At 43.9% G+C, this 18,609-nt stretch overlaps 1 protein-coding gene across 19 annotated transcripts in view; it reads right to left on the reverse strand.

Moving 5' to 3' along the window:
- The window catches only part of LRRFIP2 (LRR binding FLII interacting protein 2), a 114,118-nt gene extending 110,417 nt beyond the window's left edge, over positions 1 to 3,701 (reverse strand). For 4 of the 19 annotated variants that reach the window (XM_055414673.2, XM_055414669.2, XM_055414672.2 and 1 more), the window contains exon 1: positions 3,454 to 3,699. The gene's annotated coding sequence lies outside the window, so the exon portion shown is untranslated. Of the gene's footprint in view, positions 1 to 260; positions 335 to 3,143; positions 3,388 to 3,453 lie in introns of those variants that run through there. The other 15 variants (XM_088831545.1, XM_055414675.2, XM_088831537.1 and 12 more) reach the window with 14 other exon arrangements.
- Positions 3,702 to 18,609: the final 14,908 nt, after the last annotated feature.

The raw sequence follows: 18,609 nt of genomic DNA on the forward strand, positions 1-18,609 counted from the left end.
CCACCTCTTCTTAATCACCTGTACTCTTCTTATCTACTGCTCTTCCCATCTCTGCTGCTGCTGCTAAGTTGCTTCAGTCGTGTCCGACTCTGTGCGACCCCATAGACGGCAGCCCACCAGGCTCCCCCGTCCCTGGGATTCTCCAGGCAAGAACACTGGAGTGGGTTGCCATTGCCTTCTCCAATGCATGCAAGTGAAAAGTGAAAGTGAAGTCGCTTAGTCGTGTCCGACTCTTCTCAATCCCACGGACTGCAGCCTACCAGGCTCCTCCGTCCATGGGATTTTCCAGGCAACAGTACTGGAGTGGGGTGCCATTGCCTTCTCCTTCCCATCTCTAGACCAAAACAAAAGCACACAAATGGAGCAAATCTCAGAGCTTCCACAAGAAACAGAATCCCTTCTCCATCCCCCAATCAAAACAAAGATATAACAGAACAAATGAAAAAGCATTAGCATACAATAAACCCAGTTTTTAGGCCAGTGCTGGATTCCTTTTAAGTCTGCCTAAATTTATTGAAGGCCAAAAAGTTTTTAAAGTGAAAGCACAATGTGCAACACAAATCATTTCAAATGGTATCCTATCTATTATCTTAAAAAGAAAAAGTGGAGAAAAGGGCAAAGTTATTTTACTCACAGGGTAAATTTTGCTCAACCCTTCTTTCTGAAATTTTAAAAGCTGAGTTTTGAATGATGGTCATAAACTCTTTACTGTATTTCTAACTGAATAAAGTGGTAAAGACCATCTCTCCACTCAGATTCTCCAGAGAGAAGGCAAAGGTCTATGCAACGGCCTATTTGTAGGTACGATGGAAAGTGAGCCTATGGTGAGGACAGAATGTGTTTCCTCTAAAATGATCCTCATCGACATTCCCAACATGCTGCAGGGAGATTTTTTCCCCTTATATATCATCGATTCTGTTCCTCTTCACACTAGGAGCAGGGTAAACAATTCACAAAGAGCTTTGCAAGAAACTGCTCCCTCTCGTTTCTAGTAAAGATCTGTTTTTGTTTTGAGAGAAAAAGAATCTACGTTGCCAAACATATTCTCTGAATCAGTTTTTCCCTTCATTGTGGAGATGCTTAAATCCTGACCGAAGAGAATCCTAAGGATTCTCTTACAAATCTAACCATCAGGACTGTCAGTTCGGGTGGTTTCCACAAGGGATTTTCCAAAAAGGGAATCTCTGTTCAATTGGAAACTGAAACTCTTAAGTCACTATTAGCTGGACAAAAATCAAAAGCAATATCAGGGAACACTCTGAATGTAAGATTGGATATCCAATGAAATAAAATGCCAAAATTTAGTTCAAGAATTAAAAGAATTTACTAAGCAAGATCAACAGGGCAAATTTACCATTACTTAATAACTGATAATTAACTATAAAGTTCTTTATAAATCAACATAAAATAAGTTGATTTCCAAAAAAGAAGAAATCAAGGCTAAGAGTATCAAGAACTTTGTGATTCAAAGTCATTTTGCTTAGCAACACTTTAAAAGCCAAAAATGATCAAGTTACATTCCAGTAATAAAAAGTTATTTCTAATTTAAAATGAATTCATTCCCATAATGAATCACTACTTTAATATACACTTTCTTCTATGACAGAACTTAAATAGGAGCTCTGTATAGTCTTCCCAGGTGTCTCAGTGGTAAAGAATCCACCCACCAGTGCAGCAGAGGCAGGTGAGATCCCTGGGTCAGAAGATCCCCTGTGGGGAGGAAATGGCAACCCACTCCAGTATTCTTGTCTGGAGAATTCCACGGATTGAAATCTGGAGTCTGGTGGACTAAAGTCACCAAGAGTCACAAAGAGTTGGATACAACTGAGCACGTATAAAGTCTCATTCCACCTTTTTAAGGGCAAATTTTCCCAAATGGGTAAGGTCTTTCCCTCAAAAGACTGCTTGTTCTCTGTACTACAGATTCTTTGAACTTTTTCCTACCTTAATGATGGTAGCTGTCCTTTTCACTGACATTTATTGTTTCTAGACATTTATCTTCCTGGAGTGGGTAAAGTCACAACAATCCACTTAGGAACTAACTATTCTAAATCCTAAAGCTTCTACAAAAGTCCACTATTTGTTTCTCTACCATACTTCATGACAATAATTATGCAGCAACAAACCTAACAAAAGCCTCAATGCAACACTTCCTAGGAGTGAAGGTATCTAATTAAACAGGCAGTAACAAACCTCAAATTTTCCTCTATTCGAAGTTTAAGAACCCTATCAATGATTCATTCACACAGCGAGTGACCTAACTTCCTCAATGAATCACACTTTCTGAAATTCTTATTCTACATGAGTATAATCCTGGGTCATCATCTCATCATCTCTACATGTGTTGAACACAGCATGAAGTTGGTTAAACTAAGTTAATTCTGTAAGACCTTCAAACCACAGCGAACCTGAAGTCCCTGCCAAGTTAACACTTATCTGCAACACTATGCCTTTTCCAACAATTGCACCTCTCCAAACAGATGCATTCCCAAAATAAACATTTAATCTCGAAACACTTATTTTAAACACTAATTAACAACGGATTCATCCACACCCTGCCCTCTATCTCTCTGGTTCCACTACTGCATCCCCATTCTCCTCCCCTTGTGATGCCATGAAAAAGTAATGGACACTGTTATTCTCACACTCATCCTTTAATCAATGAACCTACACTACACTTTTTCTTTTTAGGGCAGAAGTGCTGAGTCATTAAATGGAAACTCAAAGAAAAAGAGCAACAAGCAGTTGAAGTTTAGGATCCCATTATTCCCTGGCCAGGTCTCCACAGCCTGATATTTGCATATCCCACGGTGGAAAAAGCAAAGCAAACACTTGAACTTTTTTCCTCTCCCCACTGAAGAAAGAGAGAGAGATGGGTTTCCTTAGGTCCTCTGGCTTCCAGCAACACGCCCACGGGCACGAGAAGCAGGCCCGGCTAGAGCTATATAGCTTAACAATCTGGGTGTGGGTAACACCTGGCAGCAGTCAAGCGTTAGCCCTGACACTCCCAATAAGCGCTTCTTATGCTCGTGCTTCATTCACTTCGGGTCAAAGAGGAAGGAAAGAAAAAAAAAAATCCCCTACAAGCTCTACGCCCTCCACCCGCCTGACACCTTTCCCCGGGTGGCCGGCTGGGGACAGACCGAGGGAGTGGTGCGTCGGAGAGAGAGAGAAGGAGCCCTGAGCACCCAAAGCGCAGAGACAGCGGCCCAAGTTCATCTCTTCCACAATGGGAGTATCGCCGTCCCTGCTCGCGGATCGAGGCTGCGCGTTCGAGACCCGGCGTGATGCCCGAGGACGCAGCAGGCAGGGGGCGACCTCGACCCCGGGGCCCGCCGGAGGGGGCCTGGCCCCCAGCAGGGGTCGGCGGCAGCGCGGACCTCGGCGAGCTGCAGAGGCCGGGAAGCGGGCGCCCCGCTCCCCGCCAAGGCTGGCGGAAGGAGCGGCCCTTACCTGTGTCCGGGCGCGGGCTGTGGCTGCGGGCGCCGCCGGGAAGGGCCGGAGCGCGGCTCGCCGGCCGGGGGCCTGCCGGAGCGAAGGGCGAGGGGCGCGGGAGGTGGACTCGGTCCCAGGTCCCCGGCCAGGTGGGCCGGGCAGGACGCGGCGGCTCCCGGCGCCGACGGCCGGTCGGTCAGTCACGGCGGTGTCCCCGCGGCGCCGCGCCTGAGACAGCGGGAACCGGCCCCCGGGAGGAGCCGCAGCCCGAGCGGCGGGCGGCGCAGGCGGAGGGGCGGGGCCTCAGGGTCGGCGACCCGCTCACCCGGAAGTACTTGTGGGCGCGGCGGCGCGCGACGGGCTTGAACCCCCGCGGCCGGCTGCGCGCCGCGGGAGGCGACGACTCGGGACCCCGAGTAGGCTGGAGGCTCGGGCGGCCTCCTGAGGTGGCTCCTTCAGGCCGGCGGGGCCCACCCCGCCCTCCGCCACAGGACAGGGGTCGGGAATGTGAACTGAGGCGCGTGCCCGTTGGCGGCTACCCCTGCCTCGGTCACCTCTAAACCGTCCGGCCTAGAGGGCTTGGGTGAGTGGGCCGGGGCGGCGGTTCTAACCGTTGGATAGTAGGTGGGTGGGTGCGGTCGAAGCGCTGGAAGCCTTATTTCCAAAATGAATGATTTTGAAATTGTTTCCGGTGAAGAATGCTGGGGGCGGGGCTGGGGGGAAAATACAGAGTCCGTTCACTATCTGATGGACTCGGAACTGTCATTCAGTCCGAGAGTCTCTGTCGAGATCCACCAGCTTCAGGGCCCCGGAGAAAGACCCGAGGTCCTGCTCTTTGGGAAACTCATCTTCTAGTGGGATGGACGGATTTAAGCAACTAAGGTAATGACAGGTTGCGGTGAGACTCCGCAGGTGATACGCAAAGGTGATGAGCGATCCTGTAGGAGAGACCTCTGGCAGGAGAAGACCACCAGAGGGAAGGGGCAGTTAGGCAGCCTCCTGAGAAGAAGGCACAAAACGCTTCGATACAACTTTACATCCGGGACAGTAGTAGGTTCCAGGACCCGCGGAATAAGCCCATGATTCCATGTTAAGAACCTGGCTCGAATGCCTTCTAAGGGCTGTTTGTGTGCTGCCCACCGCAGCGATCTCAGAAGGCTTGCTCACCTTTCAGAGTTCATGAGGGCTGGGGTGCGGCACTGGGAGGGAGGCGTGGATTACGGAACTGTGGTCTTCAGGCAGAGAGACACCAGGTGGCTTCCTGGCAGGAGGATTATCATACCATCAGCCTTGGAAAGACGGTCTCTAACCTCGCGCTCTTTCTCTTTCCATGTCGCTGTTTTTCTAGACCTGTGAACAAATATTGAAACTTTTTACCTGGGATCAATAGGGGCTTAATGTCCCCCAAAGATCATACTATGTTACGATCTGAATAAAAGGATTAATGACGTGTTTTGCTAACTCAAAGATAAACTAAAAATCAGACTTGCAAGAGAGAACCTATTCAGGTACCTGAATAATACCAATAATCCAATAATGTTTATTAAGTATTAGTTTATGTGACTGCATAATTAATGGAAAGACTGTTTGGAATATTAGGATTGTAAGGGACTTCCGTGGTGGTCCAGTGGTTAAGACTCCATGCTCCCAGTGCAGGGGGTCTGGGGTTCAGGTCCATGGTTGGGGAACTATTAATAGATCCCACATGCCACAACTAAAAGATCAGGCATGTCACCATAACAAAGTAAAAGATCCTTCCAGCCACAGCTAAGACCTGGTGCAGCCAAATAAATAACTACAAATAAATGTGTGTGTTAGATTCTCTTGCTTTTTAAAATTTTACTCCCTAGCCATTTGTTTCACCTCATATCAAACTAACAGAGAAAAAAAGGTCTTGCTGTGTCTTCTGAGAAAACTGGGAGGGAGCTCACACAGTATTTGCACAATATTCTGCTGCTGCTACTGCTGCTAAGTCGCTTCAGTCGTCTCCGACTCTGTGTGACCCCATAGACAGCAGCCCACCAGGCTCCCCAGTCCCTAGGATTCTCCAGGCAAGAACACTGGAGTGGGCTGCCATTTCCTTCTCCAGTGCATGAAAGGGAAAAGTGAAAGTCGCATCGCTCAGTCGTGTCCGACACTCAGCGACCCCATGGACTGCAGCCTACCAGGCTCCTCCATCCATGGGATTCTCCAGGCAAGAGTACTGGAGTGGGGTGCCATTGCCCTCTGCAGCACAACATTCTACTAAACTCTTAAATATATTATCCCTTTCAGTACTTGGACCAACCTTGAGATATGGGAATTATTATACACATTTTAGTAACAAAGTCATTGAGATTCAGAGAAATAATGATTCGCCTAAGGTAACAAAACTAGTAGCTGAGAGAATCTGAAATTTGAAACTGAATTTGAAACTTTTGTCTTTCTGGCCCCAGTACCCCTTTTACTTTATGCCGTGTTGCTGTAATTTTAATATTTAAGAGGGAAATATAAACAAAGTGTCCAGCCAAGTAAATGTCTATGTTGCTCTTGTAATTTTATTATGAAAGTATACTTTAAGGTAAAGTGCTATAAGGCAATTTTGGAAATTCTCCGTGTTTTTATTTCTCCCACAGTAGGATATTTGCCATCTGTTACCCAAAAAAATATTTCACTTGTTTCACATCTGTCTGTTGAAGGCTCCCAAGAATGTTCTGATGCTAACATTTTGTTACTGCAAGGGGATCCTTACTAAATGCATCACTCTGAACTGTTTCACAAGCACTTTCCCTGCACATTCTTTCCACCAAAAATATGTGTTCCCAGATCTTTATGGAATGTTCTGACATGTGAATGCCCCCAGGTCTGTGTGAGCTAGCTGCTTTAGGGACATATTAATAGATGAAGAAAAAAAATTTTTTTGAGCAATGAGGTGGTAGGATTTGTACATTTTTGTTCATTTCATATCAAATCCTTCACAGTTTTCTTTGATGATGTCAAGAAATAAAAGTTTTCCTTTCTCAAGAGCAGATACTCACTTTTGCGGTTTTCACAAAATTGACTTTCTCAAACAATGCTATGTTTCATTCTATGCAGCTCTCTGGAAAACATTAGTTCAAACCATTAAAAATAGGACGATACTTTTCAGAGCCCAATCTTTTTATTAGTAAAGTGTGTGTATGTAAGCACACTTTGGAAGCATTTTTAAAAATTTTGTTAACTACTTTACAAACCTGTGGAAACCTAGCAAAGCAACTGTCTTTGTTTACGTGTATTTGCTTTAAGTTCTGTTTCCAAAAATGCTTTCTTGTCTAGATTTACTACTTTTTCTTGCTTTCCTTTTTTTGGTGAGGAGGGGAATTACAGACTCACAAGAAGTTACAAAATAATACAGAAAAGTCCTGTTTAGTCTTTATCCAGTTTCCCCTATTGGCAGCATCTTATATAAAACATTATTAAAACTAAGAAATTGACATTTCACTGTCTTTTGATTAGTAGTTTCTTTCTGTGTTTCATCATATTAAAAATTTACCATTTTGCAACAATTCATTTCTGGTACATTTGGCTCTTCTCCCTTTCCTAAATTAGTAAATGATAATATTAATAAGCTTGCCACAGTGCTTGTCTAGAATTACAAGTTTACTAAAAAATTTTGTGAGTCAACACACTTAAATGTGATTTATTTGTACGATTTTTGCTTTTTCTGCTTATATTGTGCTATATCTTCCTGCCCTAATAAACCTATACATTTATACAACTTGCAAATGTGTGTTTTAATATATACCCTCTGACCACTGAAATATTTGCAAAGAGATTTCTATTAAGGAATGCAAAAATTCTCATTTGACAGAAAAGGGAAAAAAGGTTTGTAAACATCTAATTATCCACATGAGAATGCTATGATCTGTTGGTTCGGAAGCCATATCTCACGGCTAATTCTGACTCCATCTGGATTCTCCTAGCGAGAGCAGCTCATCCTTTCCTCTACCAGACAGCAAACAAAGGGAAGAGAAGTGTAATTTCCTTTCTTCAGTCTCAGTGATGTAGGAAAGGTTGTGAGAGGGGAAGAATTTGGAGTTTCATGTTGTTGTTGGGTTACTAGGTCGTGTTCGAGTCTACAACCCCATGGACTGCAGCACGCCAGGCTTCCTTGTATCTCCTGGAGTTGCTCAGATTTCTGTCCACTGAATCAGTGACGCTATCTAACCATCTCATCCTCTTTTGCCTTCAGTCTTTCCCAGCATCAGGGAGTTTCTTGTAGGTATCAGTTATGTATAAATGCCTCATCACGATAATCAAGTGATGGCTCTCCTGCGTTGTATGCTCTGTAAATGAGTGATCAAACATCCTTCATATTATGTCTCATTTAGCAAACTTATTTGCCTGCTGTGTACCAGGCACCCAGTTTCGCACTGGAAACACAGGAACACGACAGGGACTATTTTTAAAATGAGTATTAAGCTCTTCCTATGTGCCAAATACTTCCCAGATGCTAGGATTCAAGGAGGAGTAAAAAGAAAGCTGCGAGAGAAGAAGAAAGCCTTCTCTCATGAAACTTACTGTCTAGTAAAGGAGATGATCACACAAAATTCACTCTATAATCCTAATGGGTGTTACTAAGGGTAGGTATGTGGTGCCTGAGGGTGAGGAGGAGGGGGAAGACCCCAGACTGAGAAGTTGCAGCTGGTCTCTTGCTGATGCTTTGAGATGTGGCACCAACAGGGGCACTGGGCCCTTGGGTGCATTCTCATGGGTTTCTTAGTCTGACACACGCTCAGAGAAGGCCCTCAATCTAGGGGAAGGACAAAAGGAGGCAGAAGTCACCAGCTGGAGCCCATCCTGGCTGAGAAATGCGTGCCCACACCAGGGCCAACTGAGATGATGACTGGCCAGAATGGCCCCCCCAAGCCCCACTGAACAGTGCCCCTATGCTAACAATCGAAGCCCACTCTGTCGGGGGCAACTCACTCCAAGCTGACCTGTGTGCTCCCTCTATACTATATTGTTTTTTCCACACATACTTCGTTTCTTCCACATGTATACTGTGTTTCTAATAAGTGCTATTATCTTTTTCACAGTCTTGGTCTATTTTCTTTCATCAAAGGAAACGAGCTGAGGTCCTCTTCCAGCTTTCACCACCAGAATCAAGGGCATTAAAATGGAATTCAGTCTAACCTGAGGTATCAGAAATGACTTCTAATAAGAGATGCTCTAAGCCAAGATTTAAAACATCCTCAGAGTGAACTGAAAAATCCCATGGACACAGGAGCCTGGTAGGCTGCAGTTCATGGGGTCACTAGGAGTTGGACACGACTGAGCGACTTCACTTTCACTTTTCACTTTCATGCACTGGAGAAGGAAATGGCAACCACTCCAGTGTTCTTGCCTGGAGAATCCCAGGGACGGGGGAGCCTGGTGGGCTGCCGTATATGGGGTCACACAGGGTCGGACACGACTGAAGCGACTTAGCAGCAGCAGCAGCAGAATGAACTCAGTGCAGAAGTTGGGGGAAGACCACAAAGACCTCCCAATGGGACAAGCAGAGTCCCAGGGACTGAAAAGAAATGAGGGAGACAATGTGAGATGAGTCTAGAGAACTAAGGGGCCACATGCAGGGACCTATAGTCTCCTCAGGATTCTAAGCTTCATTGTGAAAGTAACGCAAACAAACTGGAGACTTTTTAGTAGGAACAACATGACCAGACTGTGTGTTTTTAATGATCACCTTGACTTCAGTGTAAAGAATTCATTCCTTAAATAAGTATGTCCTCGGTGCACACTACAGGCCAAGTACTGGTCTGTGTCCTGAGTTCACAGCAGTGGACAAATGCAGACTCCCCAATTTTGAGGATCTCATAGACAACACATAAATAGTACCTAAGATGGTGAGAAGTGCTCTCAAGTACATGGGAACCCAGGGACTTCCCTGGCAGTCCAGTGGCTAAGACTCCATGCTTCCAGGGCAGGGGGCCCAGGTTCGATCCCTGGTCAGGGAACTCGGTCCCACGTGCAGCAACTATGACTTTGCATGCTGCAACTAAGACCTGGTGCAGCCAAATAAATATTGTTTTTTAAAAAGAATATTGGAACCCAGGTAAGAAAAAGAGGGTTAGGGTCTAGTAGTTTTATTAGTTTGAACCATATGAAGTTACTGCTCTCTTTGCACCTTTTTTCTCTTTTAACCTCAGGATAATATTTAGTTTATATGGCACAGCTGAGTAGAAGAACATTAGAATGACATCGTTCAACCTAACACTTGAAGAGTCAGAGAAGTCCTAATGAGGCGACCCAAAGAGGCAAGCCATGCAGACTCATGGCAGAGAGAGCCTCCCAAGCAAAGGGACAGCAAGTGCAGAGAATGTGCTTCGAGTGTTTCAGGAACAAAGAGGAGGCCAATGTGGCTGAAGGGTAATGGACAAGAGTGAAGATTAGCAGCAGGGGCCAGAGTGTGCTCGGGCTTGGAGACCATGGTATGAAATTTGCTTTCCTTCTTTGAATGAGATGAGCTGTTGAGGAATTTTGACTAGAGGAGCTGCACGACCTGTCATCTTTAAAAGGACTGTTCTGTTCATGGTAGATTTTAGGAAGCCAGTATACAGATGGATCACTGTAAAATCTTTCAACTTTGCTGTGTTTTAAATCTTTCTTAATAAAATGAGAAGACTTTCCTCTGCTGGATTGTAAACAGACTTTGGCGGGGGCGGGGGCAGGGAGGGTGAGATCAGGAAGACCCATACTGCAATAATTCACACAGGAGTGGAGACAGAAAGAGATGGTTAGATTCCAAATAAATTTTGAAGATAGAGCCAATAAACTTTGCTTATAGAATGGATCCAGATGTGAGAAAAAAAAAATAATGCTTAAGGTTTTAGACCTGAGTCACTGGAAAGATGGGGTTGCTATCTCCTGCAATCTGGAAGGCAGTCTATTCAGATTTGGAGGAGAAGACTTTGGACAAGGTGAGTTTACGATGGCTGTTAGACATCGAAGTGGAGATATCAAATAAGCAACTGAATATACAATCAGTAATTCACAGTAAACATTAAGATAAAGATATAAAGATCAGTGCCTTGAGAATTAAATGGAAATACTCAGTTGAGCCTAAAGCCCGTGACTCATGCTATTGTTCTAGGCTAGTTTTGTTTGTAGGTAGTTATCAGCTACTTCGTATTACTATTCAGAATATTTATATACATAACTATGTTCTGTTCACTTACATGGATTACTATCTGCTATTCACAGTTTTGTTTTTTAATTTTGGTCTTGTTTAAACAGATTATACATTTCTTGAGAAAAGATCTATTTTCTCTTGCATACTTCACAATGCCGTATCACAGACATTTTATAATGCTCATATGGTAAATTATTTGAATGTAGAGTTTGCTGTTGTTACCATAAAGCATCCATTTTATTTAATTTGGGCCCTTGTAGCTCTCCTATGAAAATAAGGGTAGAATTGTAATTTTCAGTCTATTGCACCTCCAAGCCCATATCAGGTCAGATAAAAGAGAGTCTTCTTATGCAACCTACTTAAACTCAAAAGCTTTTGCACATCAAAGGAAACAAAATGAAAAAAGACCCCAGATTGGGAGAAAATATTTGCAAATGATGTAACTGACAAAAAAACCCTACAAACAGTTCATGATGCTTAACAGTGTCAAAATGAACAACCCAATCCAAAAATGGGCAGAAGACCTAAATAGACATTTCTCCAAAGAAGACATACAGATGGCCAAGGGGCACATGAAAAGATGTTAAGTATCGCCAATTATTAGAACATCGCTAATTATTACTGAGAAATGCAAATTGAAACTACAGTGAGGTATCATCTCACACCAGTCAGAATGGCTATCATCAAAAAATCCCCAAACAAGACATACTGGAGAGGGTGTGGAAAGAAGGTAACCATCTTACACTGTTGGTGGGAGTGTAAACTGGTACAGCCACTATGGAGAACAGTATGGAGGTTCCTTAGAAAACTAAAGGGAGGGTTATCATATGACCCTGCAATCCCACTCCTGGACACATATCCAGAGAAAAACATGGCCGAAAAGGATACATGCACCCCAGTGTTCATTGCAGCACTGTTTACAATAGCCAAGACATGAAAGCAACCCAAATGTCCATTGACAGAAGAGTGGATAAAGAAGACATTGTACATAAACACAATGGAACATTATACAGTCATTAAAAAGAATGAAATAATGTCATCTGCAGCAATATGGATGAACCCAAGAATTGTCATTCTGAGTCAAGTAAGTCAGATAGGTAGAAACATTGTATGACATACCTTATATGCAGAATCTAAAAAGATATGACACAAATCAACTTGTTTATTAAAAAGCAGAAACAAACTCACAGACCTAGACAAGGAACTTATGGCTGATGGGGAAGGGATAGCCAGGAAGTCTGGGATCAACAGGCAGACACTGCTATATTTAAAATGGGTAACCAACGAGGACCCACTTTGCTCAATGCTATGTGGAAGCTGTAGCCTGCCAGGATCGGTCCATTAGATTATCTTGACAAGAATACTGGAGTAGGTTGCCATTTCCTTCTCCAGGGGAATCTTCCTGACCCAGGGACTGAAATGGTGTCTCTTTGAAGCTTTTGTGTTGGCAGCTGGATCCTTTTCCCACTTAGGGGAGAAGGGACACATGCATATGTATGGCTGAGTCCCTTTGCTGTTCACCTGAAACTATCACAGCACTGTTCAGTTCCGTTCAGGTCAGTCGCTCAGTCATGTCTGACTCTCCGCGACCCCATGAATCACAGCACTCCAGGCCTCCCTGTCCAACACCAACTCCCAGAGTTCACTCAAACTCATGTCCACAGAGTCAGTGATGCCATCCAGCCATCTCATTCTCTGTTGTCCCCTTCTCCTCCTGCCACCAACCTTTCCCAGCATCAGAGTCTTTTCCAGTGAGTCAACTCGTCGCATGAGGTGGCCAAAGTATTGGAGTTTCAGCTTCAGCATCAGTCCCTCCAATGAACACCCAGGATTGATCTCCTTTAGAATGGACTGGTTGGATCTCCTTGCAGTCCAAGGGACTCTCAAGAGTCTTCTCCAACACCACAGTTCAAAAGCATCGATTCTTCGGCGATCAGCTTTCTTCACAGTCCAACTCTCTCATCCATACATGACCATGGGAAAAACCATAGCCTTGACTAGATGGACCTTTGTTGGCAAAGTAATGTCTCTGCTTTTTAATATACTATCAAGGTTGGTCATAACTTTCCTCCCAAGGAGTAAGCGTCTTTTAATTTCATGGCTGCAGTCAGCATCCGCAGTGATTTTGGAGCCCAAAAAAATAAAGTCTGACACTGTTTCCACTGTTTTTCCATCTACTTCCCATGAAGTGATGGGACCAGATGCCATGATCTTTGTTTTCTGAATGTTGAGCTTCAAGCCAACCTTTTCACTCTCCTCTTTCACTTTCATCAAGAGGCTTTTTAGTTCCTCTTCACTTTCTGCCATAAGGGTGGTGTCATCTGCATATCTGAGGTTATTGATATTTCTCCCAGCAATCTTGATTCCAGCTTGTGCTTCTTCCAGCCCAGCGTTCCTCATGATGTACTCTGCATATAAGTTAAATAAGCAGGGTGACAGTATACAACCTTGACGTACTCCTTTTCCTATTTGGAACCAGTCTGTTGTTCCATGTCCAGTTCTGACTGTTGCTTCCTGACCTGCATACAGGTTTCTCAAGAGAAAGGTCAGGTGGTCTGGGATTCCCATCTCTTTCAGAATGTTCCACAATTTATTGTGATCCACACAGTCAAAGGCTTTGGCATAGTCAATGAAGCAGAAATAGATGGTTTTCTGGAACTCTCTTGCTTTCTCCATAATCCAGCGGATGTTGGCAATTTGATCTCTGGTGCCTCTGCCTTTTCTAAAACCTGCTTGAACATCTGGGAGTTCATGGTTCACATATTGCTGAAGCCTGGCTTGGAGAATTTTGAGCATGACTTGACTCGCATGTGAGATGAGTGCAATTGTGCGGTAGTTTGAGCATTCTTTAGCATTGCCTTTCTTTGGGATTGGAATGAAGACTGACCTTTTCCAGTCCTGTGGCGACTGCTGAGTTTTCCAAGTTTGCTGGCATATTGAGTGCAGCACTTTCACAGCATCTTTCAAGATTTGAAATAGCTCAACTGGAATTCCATCACCTCCACTAGCTTTGTTCGTAGTGATGCTTTCTAAGGCCCACTTGACTTCACATTCCAAGATGTCTGGCTCTGGGTCAGTGATCACGTTATCGTGACTATCTTGGTCGTGAAGATCTTTTTTCACAGTTCTTCTGTGTATTCTTGCCACCTCTTCTTAATATCTTCTGCTTCTATTAGGTCCATACCATTTCTGTCCTTTATCGAGCCCATCTTTGCATGAAATGTTCCCTTGATATCTCTAATTTTCTTGAAGAGATCTTGTTTTTCCTATTCTGTTGTTTTCCTTGTATTTCTTTGTATTGATCACTGAGGAAGGCTTTCTTATCTCTCCTTGCTATTCTTTGGAACTCTGCATTCAGATGCTTATATCTTAAGGCCTCCTCAGACAGCCATTTTGCTTTTTTGCATTTCTTTTCCATGGGGATGGTCTTGGTCCTTGTCTCCTGTACAGTGTCACGAACCTCCGTCCAGAGTTCATCAGGCACTCTATCAGATCTAGTCCCTTAAATCTATTTCTCACTTCCACTGTATAATCATAAGGGATTTGATTTAGGTCATATCTGAATGGTCTAGTGGTTTTCCCTACTTTCTTCAATTTAAGTCTGAATTTGGCAATAAGGAGTTCATGATCTCAGCCACAGTCAGCTCCTGGTCTTGTTTTTGGTAACTGTATACAGCTTCTGCATCTTTGGCTGCAAAGAATATAATCAATCAGCACTGTTAACGGGCTGTAATCCAATACAAAATAAAAAGGTTAATTAAAAAAAAAGAGCCTTCTTAGAAAAAAGAAAGGCTCAGCTCTCCTCCATGTTAGCTGAAAACTGAGACTTCATGTGATAGCAAGACAGTTCCCAACAAGTTCGAGTATGCATGCACCCAGTCCAAGTCCAGCAAGAAAGAGATCCTTCCCTGTAGTCTTGGGACCAATATGGCTACCTGCCCATCCCTTAACAAATTACTGAGCTTGTAAAATTCTGTGCAGTGATTGGCCAAATATGAGTTATACTCTTTACCCCTGGTTCACCCAAAGAGCATGGACTATAGAAGAGGAGTGGTTCTCCAGAAGAAAAAACTGGATCACTGTTAACCGAAATAAGGAAAGGGATTTTAAAAAGTCAAAGTGTTAGTCACTTAGTTATGTCTGACTCCTTGTGACCTTATGGACTGGAGCCCACCAGGTTCCTCTGTCCATGGAATTCTCCAGGCAAGAATACCGGAGTGGACTGCCATTCCCTTCTCCAGGGGACTATTTCTGACCCAGGGATTGAACCCAGGTCTCCTGCATTGCAGGCAGATTCTTTACTATAAGGAAGTGGACTTTGTTATTGCTAAGTCATGTTCGACTCTTTGCATCCCTATGAACTACAGCACAGGCTTCCCTGTCCTTCTCTGTCTCCCGGAGTTTGCTCAGATTCCGTCCATTCAATTCAGTCGGTGATGTTATCTAACCATCTCATTCTCTGCCTCCCTCTTCTCCTTTTGCCTTCAGTCTGTCCCAGCATCAAAGCCTTTTTCAGGATGGATCAGTTCAGTTCAGTTGCTCAGTCATGTCTGACTCTTTGTGACCCCATGAATCACAGCACGCCAGGCCTCCCTGTCCATCACCAACTCCCAGAGTTCACTCAAACTCATGTCCATTGAGTTGGTGATGCCATCCAGCCATCTCATTCTCTGTTGTCCCCGTCTCCTCCCACCTCCAATCCTTCCCAGCATCAGTCTTTTCCAGTGAGTCAACTCGTCGCATGAGGTGGCCAAAGTATTGGAGTTTCAGCTTTAGCATCAGTCCCTCCAATGAACACCCAGGATTGATCTCCTCTAGAATGGACTGGTTGGATCTCCCTGCAGTCCAAGGGACTCTCAAGAGTCTTCTCCAACATCACAGTTCAAAAGCATCAATTCTTCGGCGATCAGCTTTCTTCACAGTCCAACTCTCACATCCATACATGACCACGGGAAAAACTATAGCCTTGACTAGACGGACCTTTGTTGGCAAAGTAATGTCTCTGCTTTTTAATATGCTATCCAGTTTGGTCATAACTTTCCTTCCAAGGAGTAAGCGTCTTTTAATTTCATGGCTGCAGTTAGCATTTGCAGTGATTTTGGAGCCCCCCAAAATAAAGTCTGACATTGTTTCCACTGTTTCCCCATCTATTTCCCATGAAGTGATGGGACCATATGCCATGATCTTAGTTTTCTGAATGTTGAGCTTCAAGCCAACTTTTTCACTCTCCTCTTTCACTTTCATCTGCTGCTGCTGCTGCTGCTAAGTCACTTCAGTCGTGTCCGACTCTGTGTGACCCCATAGACGGAAGCCCACCAGGCTCCCCCTTCCCTGGGATTCTCCAGGCAAGAACACTGGAGTGGGTTGCCATTTCCTTCTCCAATGTGTGAAAGTGGAAAGTGAAAAGTGAAAGTGAAGTTGCTCAGTCGTGTCCCCGACCCTTAGCGACCCCACGGACTGCAGCCTACCAGGCTCCTCCATCCATGGGATTTTCTAGGCAAGAGTACTGGAGTGGCTTGCCAATCACTTTCATCAAGAGGCTTTTTAGTTCCTCTTCACTTTCTGCCATAAGGGTGGTGTCATCTGCATATCTGAGGTTATTGATATTTCTCCCGGCAATCTTGATTCCAGCTTGTGCTTCTTCCAGCCCAGCGTTTCTCATGATGTACTCTGCACAGAAGTTAAATAAGCAGGGTGACAATATACAGCCTTTTCGTACTCCTTTTCCTATTTGGAACCAGTCTGTTGTTCCATGTCCAGTTCTAACTGTTGCGTCCTGACCTGCATATAGGTTTCTCAAGAGGTAGGTCAGGTGGTCTGGTATTCCCATCTCTTTCAGAATTTTCCAGTTTATTGTGATCCACACAGTCAAACGCTTTGGCATAGTCAGTATGGATAGGGATGGTCAAAAAATAATGATACTATCTAGAACTGCAAAGGCCTAAGCATTGTTACTTCCTTAAGCATTTGAAAGACGTTAGTAATGCCATGCATGCACTTTGAATCTCTTCTGATTCTGTCTACAATACCGCATGTCCCCCTGAATCATTCAGCTGTCACATATTCACTTGTCATTGCTGAATGAACCTCAACCAAAAGTAAATGCAGGAACCTCAGTTAACCAGCTGGAAGGGTCAGTATCTCAGCACGTCACTTTCCAGGATACTCCCACCTAGGTATTGCAGGTTGTTTCTTGTCCTGCAATTCTTTCCTATTGTCAGCCTGCCCGAAACATATTTATTTGCCCTCAGTACCCTGGAGGCAGGGTGGCTGCTAGCTAAGGTGCCTGGGAAACCACTGCAGAAGCAACTGACAATGAATCAGCTTAAATTCATCTTCTAGAAGGATATTTACATAATGCAGAATATTGAAAGCAAAATATATCTACAGATATGTCTTTTTAGCTTCATCATTTCCATTTCTTTCTATACTAACAGGTTACTCCCCCGCCCCTCTCCCCCAGTCCCCCAGGCTGCAAGATGATCTGACTTGTATTTTTAACATTTTAGTTCAAATGTTCCTGCAGTAAATGGATAACTTTGGTATAAAGGAAATATTGACTCTACCTATGAGTCTGGAATTCGAGTCCCTCCTCCTCTTTGCTGCTTCCCTGGACACCAAACATCACATTCTCTGTCCTAGGACCTGGTTCGAGTTTGTCATAAGACTGGCAGAAAATCAAGCCAAATCTAAATGAATGGTTGTTGAAGTTACTCTCATGTCCTGGAGCTGTGTGTGTCACAAAACAGGCTGTTTTTATTAAGCAGCACAGTTCTGATCAGAATCGTTGCTCTGTGGTCCTGTTCATCAGAATTTCATGTTTGGAAACTGGATTTGGGTCTGGATAGTTTTAAAATTTCTAATGTGGGAAAAGGTAACATAGGAGAGTGTTAACCATGCACTTAATAAACAGAATGTTCTAGATGATTCCAACATTGTTAATGCTATACGTAGAGAATTACAAGAAGAGATACCCAAATGTTAACCTTAAGGAATGGAATTATCAATTATTTAACTTGATTGCTTACTTTTCAAAATAGTCCTAGATGACATGTACCACATCTGTCTCAGATAAACTAATTTTTAGAGAAATAATAGTTTATCATACCAATATCCCAGAGTCACAATATGCAACAAATACAAGTGAAAAATACATCTAATTGTGCTTCTCACTGCTCAAAACCAGTGTGGATCTTTTTCTTGCTTGGCATAAATCATTTGTTCTTTTCTTTAAAAAAAGCAAACTATGTCCTGGATTCTTGGAAGTAAGTGAAAAATACAAGTATGACTCCTGCCTTCCTAGAATTAACTAGCTAACTAACCAACTAACTTTCTAGTGGAGAAATAAGCTGACAGCAAACCAAGGGTGTTACAGTCAATAACAGTTTTATGCGTCTCTCACCAAAACACCCAACCCTCCTTCTACAGAATAAATTCTGTCCTTGGCACATCAGGGCTTCTGTCACAGCTCAGATGGTAAAGAATTGGGGACTCTGGTTCAATTCCTGGGTTGGGAAGATCCGCTGGAGAAGGGATAGGCTACCCACTCCAGTATTCTTGGACTTCCCTTGTGGCTCAGCTAGTAAAGAATCCTCCTGCAATGTGGGAGACCTGGGTTGATCCCTGGGTTGGGAAGATCCCCTGGAGAAGGGAAAGGCTACCCACTCCATTATTCTGGCCTGGAGAATTCCATGGACTGTAAAGTCCATGGGATCGCAAAGAGCTGGACACGACTGAGCGACTTTCGCTTTCACTCACTTGGCACATCAGATGACAAGCATGTTGAGCTGTCTCGTGGCAGCACTTGCTACTGGTCAGTGCTTCAGTTTGAGCCTCATCCCTATCGTTGTTCACACGGAAGTTTTCAATGATCAGGGAATCGTTCAATTATTCAAGTATTCACACACATAGAAAACGAACTTGGGGTTACCACAAAGGAAGGGGGATGGATGAGTTAAGAGGTTGTGATTAACATACATACACCACTATGTGTAAAATAGATAACAAGGGCCTACTGTATAGCA

This window comes from Moschus berezovskii, chromosome 24, assembly GCF_049115385.1.
Source record: "Moschus berezovskii isolate FMDL1 chromosome 24, NW_MosBer_1.0, whole genome shotgun sequence".
NCBI classification, from domain to species: domain Eukaryota; kingdom Metazoa; phylum Chordata; class Mammalia; order Artiodactyla; family Moschidae; genus Moschus; species Moschus berezovskii.